The sequence below is a fragment of the Salmo salar genome, chromosome 01 (genome assembly GCF_965601325.2).
Source record: "Salmo salar chromosome 01, fSalSal1, whole genome shotgun sequence".
NCBI classification, from domain to species: domain Eukaryota; kingdom Metazoa; phylum Chordata; class Actinopteri; order Salmoniformes; family Salmonidae; genus Salmo; species Salmo salar.
The window spans coordinates 67,717,668-67,731,227 of NC_138291.1; the positions used below are offsets into that span (position 1 = coordinate 67,717,668).

The 13,560-nt window shown below is 43.4% G+C and overlaps 1 protein-coding gene across 2 annotated transcripts in view; it reads left to right on the forward strand.

Annotated features, from left to right (window-relative positions):
* LOC106607484 (carbohydrate sulfotransferase 15) overlaps window positions 1-13,560 on the forward strand; it is a 50,260-nt gene that overhangs the window by 16,568 nt on the left and 20,132 nt on the right. For both annotated transcript variants that reach the window (XM_014204482.3, XM_014204488.3), the window contains exon 2: window positions 12,111-12,317. The gene's annotated coding sequence lies outside the window, so the exon portion shown is untranslated. The remainder of the gene's footprint in view (window positions 1-12,110; window positions 12,318-13,560) is intronic.

Sequence of the window (13,560 nt, forward strand, 5' to 3'; positions counted from 1 at the left end):
GAAAATTCAGAGTGTTTTCTATCCGAATGTGTTAATAATATGCATATCCTAGCTTCTGAGTTGGTGTAGGAGGCAGTTAAAAATGGGCACATATTTTTTTCAAAATTTCTCAATTTGCCCCCGAGCCTCAACAGGCTAAATTTTGCAGTAATTTAAGTTGCTGTAGTAGCTGACGTGTATAGTGTTGATTCCTCTGTGTAAATAGACACATTGGCTTTACTCAAAGCCAGTGGCATGTCGTTAGTAAAGATTGAAAAAAGTAAGGGGCCTAGACAGTTGCCCTGGGGAATTCCTGATTCTATCTGGATTACGTTGGATAGGCTTCCATTAAAGAACACCCTCTGTGTCCTGTTAGACAGGTACAGTTGAATTTGGAAGTTTACATACACTTGTTGGAGTCATTAAAACTTGTTTTCAACCACTCCACAAATTTCTTATTAACAAACTATAGTTTTGGCAAGTCGGTTAGGACATCTACTCTGTGCATAACACAAGTAATTTTTCCAACAACTGTTTACAGACAGATTATTTCACTTATAATTCACTGTATCACAATTCCAGTGGGTCAGAAGTTTACATACACTAAGTTGATTGTGCCTTTAAACAGCTTTGGAAATTCTAGAAAATGATGTCATGACTTTAGAAGCTTCTGATAGGCTAATTGACATCATTTGAGTCAATTGGAGGTGTACCTGTGGATGTATTTCAAGGCCTACCTTCAAAGTTAGTGCCTCTTTGCTTGACATCATAGGAAAATCAAAAGAAATCAGCAAAGACCTCTGAAAAGAATTGTAGACCTCCACAAGTCTGGTTCATCATTGGGAGCAATTTCCAAACGCCTGAATGTACCATGTTCTGTACAAACAATGGTACGCAAGTATAAACACTATGGGACCACGCAGCCGTCATACCGCTCAGAAAGAAGATGCATTCTGTCTCCTAGAGATGAACGTACTTTGGTGCGAAAAGTGCAAATTAATCCCAGAACAACAGTAAAGAACCTTGTGAAAGATGCTGGAGGAAACAGGTACAAAAGTATCTATATCCACAGTAAAATGATTCCTATATCGACATAACCTGAAAGGCCGCACAGCAAGGATAAAAGCCACTGCTCCAAAACCTCCATAAAAAAGCCAGACTACTGTTTGCAACTGCACATGGGGACAAAGATCGTACTTTTTGGAGAAATGTCCTCTGGTCTGATGAAACAAAAATAGAACTGCTTGGCCATAATGACCATCGTTATGTTTGGAGAAAAAAAGGGGGAGGCTTGCAAGCCGAAAAACACCATCCCAACCATGAAGCATGGTTGTTGTGGGGGTGCTTTGCTGCAGGAGGGGCTGGTGCACTTCACAAAATAGATGGCATCATGAGGTAGGATATATTGACGCAACATCTCAAGACAGTCAGGAAGTTAAAGCTTGGTCACAAATGGGTCTTCCAAATGGACAATGACCCCAAGCATACTTCCAAAGTTGTGTCAAAATGGCTTAAGGACAACAATGTCAAGGTATTGGAGTGGCCAGCACAAAGCCCTGACCTCAATCCTATAGAACATTTGTGGATAGAACTGAAAAAGTGTGTGCGAGCAAGGAGGCCTACAAACCTGACTCAGTTACACCAGCTCTGTCAGGAGGAATGGGCCAAAAGTCACCCAACTTAATGTGGGAAGCTTGTGGAAGGCTAACCATAACATTTGACCCAAGATAAAAATATTTTAAAAGGCAATGCTACCAAATACTAATTGAGTGTATGTAAACTTCTGTCCCACTGGGAATGTGATGAAAGAAATAAAAGCTGAAATAAATCATTGTCTTTAATATTATTCTGACATTTCACATTCTTAAAATAAAGTGTTAATTCTAACTGACCTAAGAAAAATATTTTATTGTGAAAAACTGAGTTTAAATGTAATTGGCTAAGGTGTATGTAATCTTCCGACTTCAAATCAAATCAAATTTATTTTTATATAGCCCTTCGTACATCAGCTGATATCTCAAAGTGCTGTACAGAAACCCAGCCTAAAGCCCCAAACAGCAAGCAAAGCATTTGAAAGAAGCACGGTGGCTAGGAAAAACTCCCTAGGAAAAACTCCCTAGAAAGGCCAAAAACCTAGGAAGAAACCTAGAGAGGAACCAGGCTATGAGGGGTGGCCAGTCCTCTTCTGGCTGTGCAGGGTGGATATTATAACAGAACATGGTCAAGATGTTAAAATGTTAAAATGTTCATAAATGACCAGCATGGTCAAATAATAATAATCATAGTAGTTGTCGAGGGTGCAACAAGCACGTCCGGTGAACAGGTCAGGGTTCCATAGCCGCAGGCAGAACAGTTGAAACTGGAGCAGCAGCACGGCCAGGTGGACTGGGGACAGCAAGGAGTCATCATACCAGGTAGTCCTGAGGCATGGTCCTAGGGCTCAGGTCCTCCGAGAGAAAGACAGAAAGAGAGAAAGAGAGAATTAGAGAGAGCATATTTAAATTCACACAGGACACCGGATAAGACAAGTGAAATACTCCAGATGTAACAGACTGACCCTAGCCCCCGACACATAAACTACTGCAGCATAAATACTGGAGGCTGAGACAGGAGGGATCAGAAGACACTGTGGCCCCATCCGATGATACCCCCGGACAGGGCCAAACATAACCCCACCCACTTTGCCAAAGCACAGCCCCCACACCACTAGAGGGATGTCTCCAACCACCAACTTACCGTCCTAAGACAAGGCCGAGTATAGCCCACAACGATCTCCGCCATGGCACAACCCAAGGGGGGGGGCGCCAACCCAGACAGGAAGACCACGTCAGTGACTCAACCCACTCAAGTGACGCACCCCTCCCATGGACGGCATGGAAGAACACCAGTAAGCCAGTGACTCAGCCCCTGTAAAAGGGTTAGAGGCAGAGAATCCCAGTGGAAAGAGGGGAACCGGCAAGGCAGAGACAGCAAGGGCGGTTCGTTGCTCCAGCCTTTCCGTTCACCTTCACACTCCTGGGCCAGACTATACTTAATCATAGGACCTACTGAAGAGAAAAGTCTTCAGTAAAGACTTATAACCTCTTACATCTAGACGTTCCGCTAGCGGAACACCTGCTCCAATATCCAATGATAGGCGTGGCGCGAATTACAAATTCCTCAAAAATACAAAAACTTCCATTTTTCAAACATATGACTATTTCACAGCATTTTAAAGACAAGACTCTCCTTTATCTAACCACACTGTCCGATTTCAAAAAGGCTTTACAGCAAAAGCAAAACATTAGATTATGTCAGCAGAGTACCAAGCCAGAAATAATCAGACACCCATTTTTCAAGCTAGCATATAATGTCACAAAAACCCAGAAGACAGCTAAATGCAGCACTAACCTTTGATGATCTTCATCAGATGACACACCGAGGACATTATGTTATACAATACATGCATGTTTTGTTCAATCAAGTTCATATTTATATCAAAAAACAGCTTTTTACATTAGCATGTGACGTTCAGAACTAGCATACCCCCCGCAAACTTCCGGAGGAATTTGCTAACAATTTACTAAATTACTCACGATAAACGTTCACAAAAAGCATAACAATTATTTTAAGAATTATAGATACAGAACTCCTCTATGCACTCGATATGACCGATTTTAAAATAGCTTTTTGGTGAAAGCACATTTTGCAATATTCTAAGTACATAGCCCATCCATCACGGGCTAGCTATTTAGACATCCGGCAAGTTTAGCACTCACCAATATCAGATTTACTATTATAAAAGTTTGATTACCTTTCGTTGTCTTCGTCAGAATGCACTCCCAGGACTGCCACTTCAATAACAAATGTTGGGTTGGTCCAAAATAATCCATCGTTATATCCGAATAGCGACGTTTTGTTCGTGCGTCCCAGACACTATCCGAATGGTAAAGAAGGGTTGCGCGCATGGCGCAATTCGTGACAAAAAAATTCTAAATATTCCATTACCGTACTTCGAAGCATGTCAACCGCTGTTTAAAATCAATTTTTATGCCATTTTTCTCATAGAAAAGCGATAATATTCCGACAGGGAATCTCCTTTTCGGCAAACAGAGGAAAAAAATCACAAAGACGGGGGCGGCCAGGTCACGCGCCTAAGCCCACAGTCCCTTGATCGGCCACTTGAGAAAGGCGATAATGTGTTTCAGCCTGGGGCTGGGATGACGACATTCAGGTTTTTCCCGGGCTCTGAGCGCCTATGGACGACGTAGGAAGTGTCACGTTAGAGCAGAGATCCTTTGTAAAAGATAGAGATGGCAAAGAAGTTCCAGAAATGGTCAGACAGGCCACTTCCTGTAAAGGAATCTCTCAGGTTTTGACCTGCCATTTGAGTTCTGTTATACTCACAGACACCATTCAAACAGTTTTAGAAACTTTAGGGTGTTTTCTATCCATATATAATAAGTATATGCATATTCTAGTTACTGGGTAGGATTAGTAACCAGATTAAATCGGGTACGTTTTTTATCCAGCCGTGAAAATACTGCCCCCTAGCCATAAGAGGTTAAAGGTTGAGACTGAGTCTGCGTCTCTCACATTGGTAGGCAGACCATTCCATAAAAATGGAGCTCTATAGGAGAAAGCCCTACCTCCAGCCGTTTGCTTAGAAATTCTAGGGACAATTAGGAGGCCTGCGTCTTGTGACCGTAGCGTACATGTAGGTATGTACGGCAGGACCAAATCGGAAAGATAGGTAGGAGCAAGCCCATGTAATGCTTTGTAGGTTAGCAGTAAAACCTTGAAATCAGCCCTTGCCTTAACAGGAAGCCAGTGTAGGGAGGCTAGCACTGGAGTAATACGATCAAATTTTTTGGTTCTAGTCAGGATTCTAGCAGCCGTATTTAGCACTAACTGAAGTTTATTTAGTGCTTTATCCGGGTAGCCGGAAAGTAGAGCATTGCAGTAGTCCAGCCTAGAAGAAACAAAAGCATGGATTATTTTTTCTGCGTCATTTTTGGACAGAAAGTTTCTGATTTTTGCAATGTTACGTAGATGGAAAAAAGCTGTCCTTGAAACAGTCTTGATATGTTCTTCAAAAGAAAGATCAGGGTCCAGAGTAACGCCGAGGTCCTTCACAGTTTTATTTGAGACGACTGTACAACCATCCAGATTAATTGTCAGATTCAACAGAAGATCTCTTTGTTTCTTGGGACCTAGAACAATTATCTCTGTTTTGTCCGAGTTTAAAAGTAGAAAGTTTGCAGCCATCCACTTCTTTATGTCTGAAACACAGGCTTCTAGCGAGGGCAATTTTGGGGCTTCACCATGTTTCATTGAAATGTACAGCTGTGTGTCGTCCGCATAGCAGTGAAATTTAACATTATGTTTTCGAATGACATCCCCAAGAGGTAAAATATATAGTGAAAACAATAGTGGTCCTAAAACGGAACCTTGAGGAACACCGAAATTTACAATTGATTTGTCAGAGGACAAACCATTCACAGAGACAAACTGATATCTTTCCGACAGATAAGATCTAAACCAGGCCAGAAGTTGTCCATGTAGACCAATTTGGGTTTCCAATCTCTCCAAAAGAATGTGGTGATCGATGGTATCAAAAGCGGCACTAAGATCTAGGAGCACGAGGACAGATGCAGAGCCTCGGTCTGACGTCATTAAAAGGTCATTTACCACCTTCACAAGTGCAGTCTCAGTGCTATGATGGGGTCTAAAACCAGACTGAAGCGTTTCGTATACATTGTTTGTCTTCAGGAAGGCAGTGAGTTGCTGTGCAACAGCTTTTTCTAACATTTTTGAGAGGAATGGAAGATTCGATATAGGCCGATAGTTTTTTATAATTTCTGGATCACGATTCGGCTTTTTCAAGAGAGGCTTTATTACTGCCACTTTTAGTGGCAGTAATAAACTGTAACTCTTTATCCACAATTTTTCAGGGGTTGTAAAACCATAACACATACGTTTTTCCAGCAGTAGACTATGATTGGTAATTTCAAAAGCCACACTGAAGTCAACAAAACAGCCCCCACAATATTTCTATCATAAATTTCTCTCAGCCAATCATCAGTCATTTGTGTAAGTGCTGTGCTTATTGAATGGCCTTCTCTATAATCGTTCTGAAAGTCTGTCATTTTATTAATTGTAAAATAGAATTGTATCTGGTGAAACACCATTTTCCCAAAAGTTTCTAAAGGTTGGTAACAGAATGATTGGTCGACTATTTGAGCCAGTAAAGGGGGCTTTACTATTCTTAGGTAGCGGAATTACATTTGCTTCCCTCCAGGCCTGAGGGCACACACTTTCTAGTAGGCTTAAATTGAAGATATGTCAAATAGCATTGCCAATATCATCCGCTATTATCTTCAGTAATTTTCTATCCAAGTTGTCAGACCCCGGTGGCTTGTCATTGTTGATAGACAACAATACTTTTTTCACCTCTTCCACACTGACTTTACGGAATTCAAAATTACAATTCTTGCCGTTCATGATTTGGTCTGATATAGTTGGATGTGTAGTTCAAGTGCATTTGTTTCTGGCATGTCATAACTAAGTTTGCTAATCTTGCCAATTAAAAAATCATTAAAGCAGCTGGTAATACCATTCGGTTTTGAGATGAATGATGGAGCTAAGTTAGCCTTTTTTCACAAAGTTTCACTGAAGCGTTTTACTTTCATTCTTTAAGTAATATATCTTTGTTTCATAGTGTAGTTTCTCTTCTTTTTATTCAGTTTAGTCACATGATTTCACAGTTTGCCAATCGGTTGTGCAGCCAGATTTATTTGCCATTCCTTTTGCCTCATCCCTCTCAACCATAAAATGTTTCAATTCCTCATCAATCCACAGGGATTTAACACTTTTTTCAGTCATTTTCTTCATGGGTGCAAGCTTATTAGTAACTGGGATATGCAATTTCATAAATGTGTCAAGTGCAACGTCTGTTTGCTCCTCATTACACACAACGAACCAACAAGTATTATTTACATCATCAACATAGGAATCACTACAAAACTTATTTTATTACCTCTTATACACTATATTATGCCCAGCCTTTGGAACTTTGGTTTCCCAAGATATTATTTGTCATCTCCCGTCTGGATTACTGCAACTCGCTGTTGGCTGGGCTCCCTGCCTGTGCCATTAAACCCCTACAACTCATCCAGAACGCCGCAGCCCGTCTGGTGTTCAACCTTCCCAAGTTCTCTCACGTCACCCCGCTCCTCCGCTCTCTCCACTGGCTTCCAGTTGAAGCTCGCATCCGCTACAAGACCATGGTGATTGCCTACGGAGCTGTGAAGGGAACGGCACCTCCATACCTTCAGGCTCTGATCAGGCCCTACACCCAAACAAGGGCACTGCGTTCATCCACCACTGGCCTGCTGGCCCCCCTACCTCTGAGGAAGCACAGTTCCCGCTCAGCCCAGTCAAAACTGTTCGCTGCTCTGGCACCCCAATGGTGGAACAAGCTCCCTCACGACGCCAGGACAGCGGAGTCAATCACCACCTTCCGGAGACACCTGAAACCCCACCTCTTTAAGGAATACCTAGGATAGGATAAAGTAATCCTTCTAACCCCCCCCCCCCCCCCCTTAAAAGATTTAGATGCACTATTGTAAAGTGGTTGTTCCACTGGATATCATAAGGTGAATGCACCATTTTGTAAGTCGCTCTGGATAAGAGCGTCTGCTAAATGACTTAAATGTAAATGTAAATGTATATGGCTACTATATTGTGATCACTACATCCGATGGGTCTGGATACTGCTTTCTAGCACATTTCTGCAGCATTAGCACAGATGTGATCAATACATGTTGTTGATTTCATTCTTGTGCTGTTTCTAACTACCATGGTAGGTTGACTGATAACCCGAACCAGGTTTCAGGCACTGGTTACAGTTTGAAGCTTTCTCTTGAGTGGGCAGCTTAAATGAAAGCCGGTCAATATTTAAATCACCCAGAAAATATACCTCTCTGTTGATATCACATACATTATCAAGCACTTCACACGTTATCCAGATACTGACTGTTAGCACTTGGTGGTCTATAGCAGCTTCCCACTAGAATGGGCTTTAGGTGAGGCAGATGAACCTGTGGCCATATTACTTCAACAGTATTTAACATGAGTTCCTGTCTAATCTTTACAGGAATGTGGAAAAAACAGCAACACCTCCACCACTGGCAATTCTGTGGATTGGGCATGGAGAGAGACCAGGGGGAACAGTCAGAGGGACAAACACTGACAGTTGGAATATGTGATGGAATGGAGTAGGGAGTGGTGTGCGTGCGTGCATGTGTGTACCTTGGTGGAAAAATGTGTGTGGGCAGTGACACAGGGAGAGAGACCTACTCTAATGGGATCCTGGAAGCTGAGAAATTAAAACATGAGATTTGGGGCTGAAGGGTTTCGATGGCCCTGAGTCTGTAGGCATCTGGCTTGTCACTGCATATCATTAAAAGGTGGAGATCTGCTGCATCCCTCATGGCTGAGCTATTTTTTCAGTTTTCGGTTGTGTATTCAGGTTCATTCAGTGCCCTCCTTTGTGTGGTGGGTCAGGCGGGTTTTACATTAACTCATTCCTCAGCAGCAGGGTTGAACTCTAACCCAGATGGAGTGGATCATAGGGATGCCTGTCCACATCCCATTAATCACACTTGCAATGTCGAGTGGTAACAACCTCTGTGTGTGTGTGTGTGTGTGTGTGTGTGTGTGTGTGTGTGTGTGTGTGTGTGTGTGTGTGTGTGTGTGTGTGTGTGTGTGTGTGTGTGTGTGTTATTTTACCAGGGAAGATATTGAGACCTAGGTCTCTTTTTCAAATGTTCCCTGCACATTACAAATATACACATACAAAAACACAGTAATGGGAAGCACATGTAAAACATCACAAATCACGCAGAAAAACGAACATTCCTCCACAAATAATTCCCAAATCAATACTCTAAACTGCCCGAACGGCACCAGAACATTAAGATGAAATGTATCTAGAATGTTGTTATTGTAACAATGACGCCGGGAGTCAGGTGGTGGAGTGACACCATAAATTCTGAGCGTACTCCGCCCAGAGAAGGAATTGGGCCCACTCCCCCTGCCAGTGACTCCTCAGGAACCTCCCCAGCTCCTGTTTAATCCTCTCCACCTGCCAGTTAGACTGAGAGAGATCGGGATAAAATGTCAGGATTTTGAGAATTTGTCCACAACCACCAAAATGGTGGTGAAACCATCAGAAGGGAGATCAGTGACAAAATCAATGGACAGATGAGACCATAGACGCTGAGGCACGGCAAGGAGTTTCCCTGCTAGAACGTGCCGGGGAGATTTAGTTTGTGCACATACGGAACAGGAGTTGACATAGCGAGTGACGTCCTGCGCCAATGTAGGCCACCAGTACTTTTCGGAGATAGATTGAATAGTGCGGGTGATACCTGGATGTCCAGCGATGATAGCTGTGTGTGCCCAGGTCAGCAACCGATCCCTTATCTCCGTAATAATGTATATTTCCTCAGGAGGGCAGGTAGCGGGTGCGGGTTCCCTCTCCAGGGCCTGGCGAATGTCCACATCTACGTCTCAGACCACAGGGGCTACGACTCGAGAGAGGGGAATTATGGGTGCACTCAGGGCAGGAACCTCTCCCGAATTGTAGAGATGGGACATCGGCTTTGGTGTTCTTTGAACCTGGGCGATATGTCAGAGTGAAGTCAAATCTAGTGGAAAAAAAGGGCCCACCTTGCTTGGCGTGGGTTCAGCCGCCTCGCTGTCTATATGTACTCCAGGCTCCGATGGTCAGTGAGCATGAGAAATGTGTCCTTGGCATCCTCAAGCCAGTGTCTCCACTTCTCTAATGCCAACTTCACCGCCAGGAGCTCCCATCGCCGTCATCATATCATAGTCCCTCTCTGCAGGGGACAGTTTTTTAAAGTAATATGCACATGGAAACAATTATGTGGATTACCTTGTCGTTGGGACAGGAAATCCCCCACACCAACTTCTGTAGGAGCCACTTTCACCACAAAGCGTAGGATCTGGGTGTTTGAGCAACGGGGCAGAGGTGAAACGTCCCTTCAGTAGGCAGAAGGCTTCGTCAGCTGCAGAACTTCACCCCAATTTACAGGGACCACCCTTGAGGAGAGAGGTGAGAGGAGAGCGCTAATGTTCTCGATGAAGTGGCGGTAGAAGTTGGCAAACCCCAAAAACCATTGTAACCCCTTTATTGTGGTTGGGACTGGCCATGACCTGGCAGCATCTACCTTCTTACCATCCATCATCACTCCTTGCGGGCTGATCTGGTAACCCAGAAAGGAGACAGCCTTCTGATGGAATAGACCAGGATGTCGTCGATATAAACGAACACCTGGCATCCGAGCATGTCCCGAAACACCTTGTTAATGAATGCCTGTAACACTGACGGAGCAGTCTGGCCATCCTGCCGTAGTTGGAGTAGGCGCTCACTCCCCTCTCTGCCCTCTGGTGGATGATCAAAGATTCCTCTGAACAGAGCCATTAACCCCTCATAGGAATCCAGCTCCTCCTCTCTCCATGACAGCCGTAGCCCACTCCAACACCCGTTCCGTCAGCAGGGAAATAACCATGGCAACCTTGGACCTCTTGGTGGTGGGGGCTCCCATCTGATGAGCAAAATAGTGGGATCCCCGCTGTAGGAAGCCACGGCATTTGGATGGAGTCCCGTCATATTTGTCCGGGAGGGACAAATGGGCATCGCTGATCTGGGTGGACTGCTGGATCAGCTGGGGTGCTGGCTCGCTGGGTCGACTCGTGGTAGAGAATCCTCCGCTTGTTGGATGTGACGCCCCACGGGTAATGTCGAGACGTTGAGGAACGCGGAGGACTTCATCCATAGCCGAACCCCTGATGCTCCAGCTGGTTGCGGTGTTGACGAAGTAGATGTCCCTGTTTGCCGACCATCTGGGAGGTCTTGATTCCCCGCTGCTTCCATTTGTTGAGGCAGTATTCTGTAACAATGACGCTGGGAGTCAGGAAGCAGGTGCAGTTGGTGAGTTTAATAGAGAACATAGAGCGATACAAAACAAGAGACTCGTCTGGACATGAATACAGAACCAATACTGCCTGAACGGTGATGCTAGGGAGTGCTAGATAAAGGAGAAGTAATCATGGTAGTGATGGGGCGCAGGTGTGCGTAATGAGGGTTGCCAGGACCGGTGGTTAGTAAACGACGTCGAGCGCCGGAGCGAGGGTAGAGTTGACATTTATAGCAATACGGTGTATTAAAACTAAACCTTGTAAACAAAAAGGGAGTAATGTATAGATCTACGGGTCATTAGCAAAGTCCAGCCAACCTTTTGATACAGGTTGCAGTGATGACTATCGAAATTGTAATGCGTGCGTGCATACGTGTGTGTGTTAGCAGAATCTTAGAATCAGGACAGCAGCACACAGCCAAACTATGAATGAGATGCTACGGAGTATGCCACCCCGCACTGACCCTCAACCCTCCAACAACACAAACACACAGAAGAGAGCAGTTGGTGAGTGCCAACTCTCAAGCTGTGTTTGTGTGTGTAGACTAAACAAACTCTTGGATTTGACTCCCTGAAATCTCTGCAAAGGAGGCATGCCAAATCATCACCTCACCAAAAGACTCACTCTGACCCAGATATCTGCCAAAGACAGGACCAAGCAGGGTTGAATATTCCAGCTTTCATCTTTAAATCTCCTCTCCTTCCACCATCCCCACCAGTACCAGTACCACCACTGTCCTCTCATCCCATAGACACAGTTTATGTATGCTCTGCTTGCTTGCTGGATACTGCATACTGGACCTACACCTTGTGGAGATGACCTCAAACACATAGCATTGTTTGAGTCGTTGTATTTTTAACTCAGCTCAAAAGCATATAGACATTGTGAGTAATATTGACTCACATAAACTTTTGGAACATTGAGCACTCATGGGGGATACAAACATATGTTAGGATATACACAAGGATTTTAGGTTATGGTATAAATCACTGGGGGTGTGTGTTACTTTATCAATCGTTCCATTCCACACTCTGCCTGTTTCCCACACAAGTTCCGTCACAGATCGATTCCAGACGCTTTTATTCCCATGGGGTTAATAATGCTGGTCTTGCCCTCTCCCCCCTCTTCTTGTCGTCTCTCTTCAGAAATCAAGCCTACAGTTTGGGATGTTGGCTGCTGGCTCTGGCAGACAATAACCTTCCACAAGCTTTAAAGAGAGGACAGGAGACCCCCTTCCTTCCTTCATCAGCAACAGCAGGACCAGGAGAAGAACACATTCAGCTGAGACCTTGAAAATAGGATACAAACCTTCATAGGCTATAGACCATCACATAATGATAGGGGAGAGTGGGGTAAGTTGAGCCAAAGGGGTAAGTTGAGCCAAAGGGGTATGTTGAGCCAAAGAGGTGAGCTGAGTCAAAGGGGTAAGTTGAGCCACTCTTGTTTCAAGGACACTATGCACAGAATTAATTATTTGACCAAATATTTAGGAAGAGGTCATCATTTCATGGAGTATGTGAAGGAAGAAACCACACAGAAAAAGTGGTAAGCAAGTTAGATAAAAAAATTATTTTTACCAACTCAAATGAATGTATTGTGTTAGAGGTTTCATGATACTTGTATCTAAACCAATGTAGATAATTTTAAGATTGTTCTATACATCAGTTGGGGTCTCAATATGAGGTTCTAAACCTAGCATGAAAGTGCATTATTGTGGCTGTGTGGGCTAATATAGTAAAAATGATTGCTTGGTATAAGTTGAGCCAATGGTTGAGCAAATTGAAGTGTTTTCTTCCAAGGCGTAATGCAAGGCATTATCCTTGGGATATGAGATAACAAAAGGGCCTGGACTATGTTAAAGGTGTAAAAAAAATGACAGTGTTTGTTAGGTGTTAAGCCTGTGTTAAAAGATGCTTAAAATTATTAAAAGACAAAAAAGTGATTGTGGTTGTGATGAATTGTTTTTGGGAAATAAAGATAGATATTGTTTTATAAAGGTAGTGGTCATATTTTATTCAGTACAGATTTGTAGGTGGCTTAACTTACCCTGCCCCGTGGCTCAACTTACACCATACCTGTGGTAAATTGTGCCAAGTGGCCACTTTTTTTGGACAAGATATGTTCTCAAAACTAATATTTACACAAATTCCGATTATTTCTAGGGATGCACAACATCCTGAAATATATGTAGAAATCTTTGTTAGAAAGGATACTATATATCCCTTGAGGGAGTGATGCTGAATGTAAGAAATTGCTCAACTTACCCCACTCTACCCCACATTGAATAAGCCTTTTAACTAAATCTATTTATAATTGCTGTATGTTATAGGTTGTATGATGACACATCGCTCAAGTAGAGTGTAACCTAACATTTTTGACAGCCAGTGCTAGAAATATGTGACTATTTAAAATCACTGAAGTGTTTAGTGGCCTCTGTTTAATGATAGAACAACCATAATGCAATGAGGAATAACACTGTAAATTCATTGAATGTACCAAGTGTAATTCACTGTTACTGGGCTGGGATTTCATTTCAACATCCAGAGGGATTGTTCATTTGTATAAACTCTGGAAAGAAAAGAAAACAGAATGATT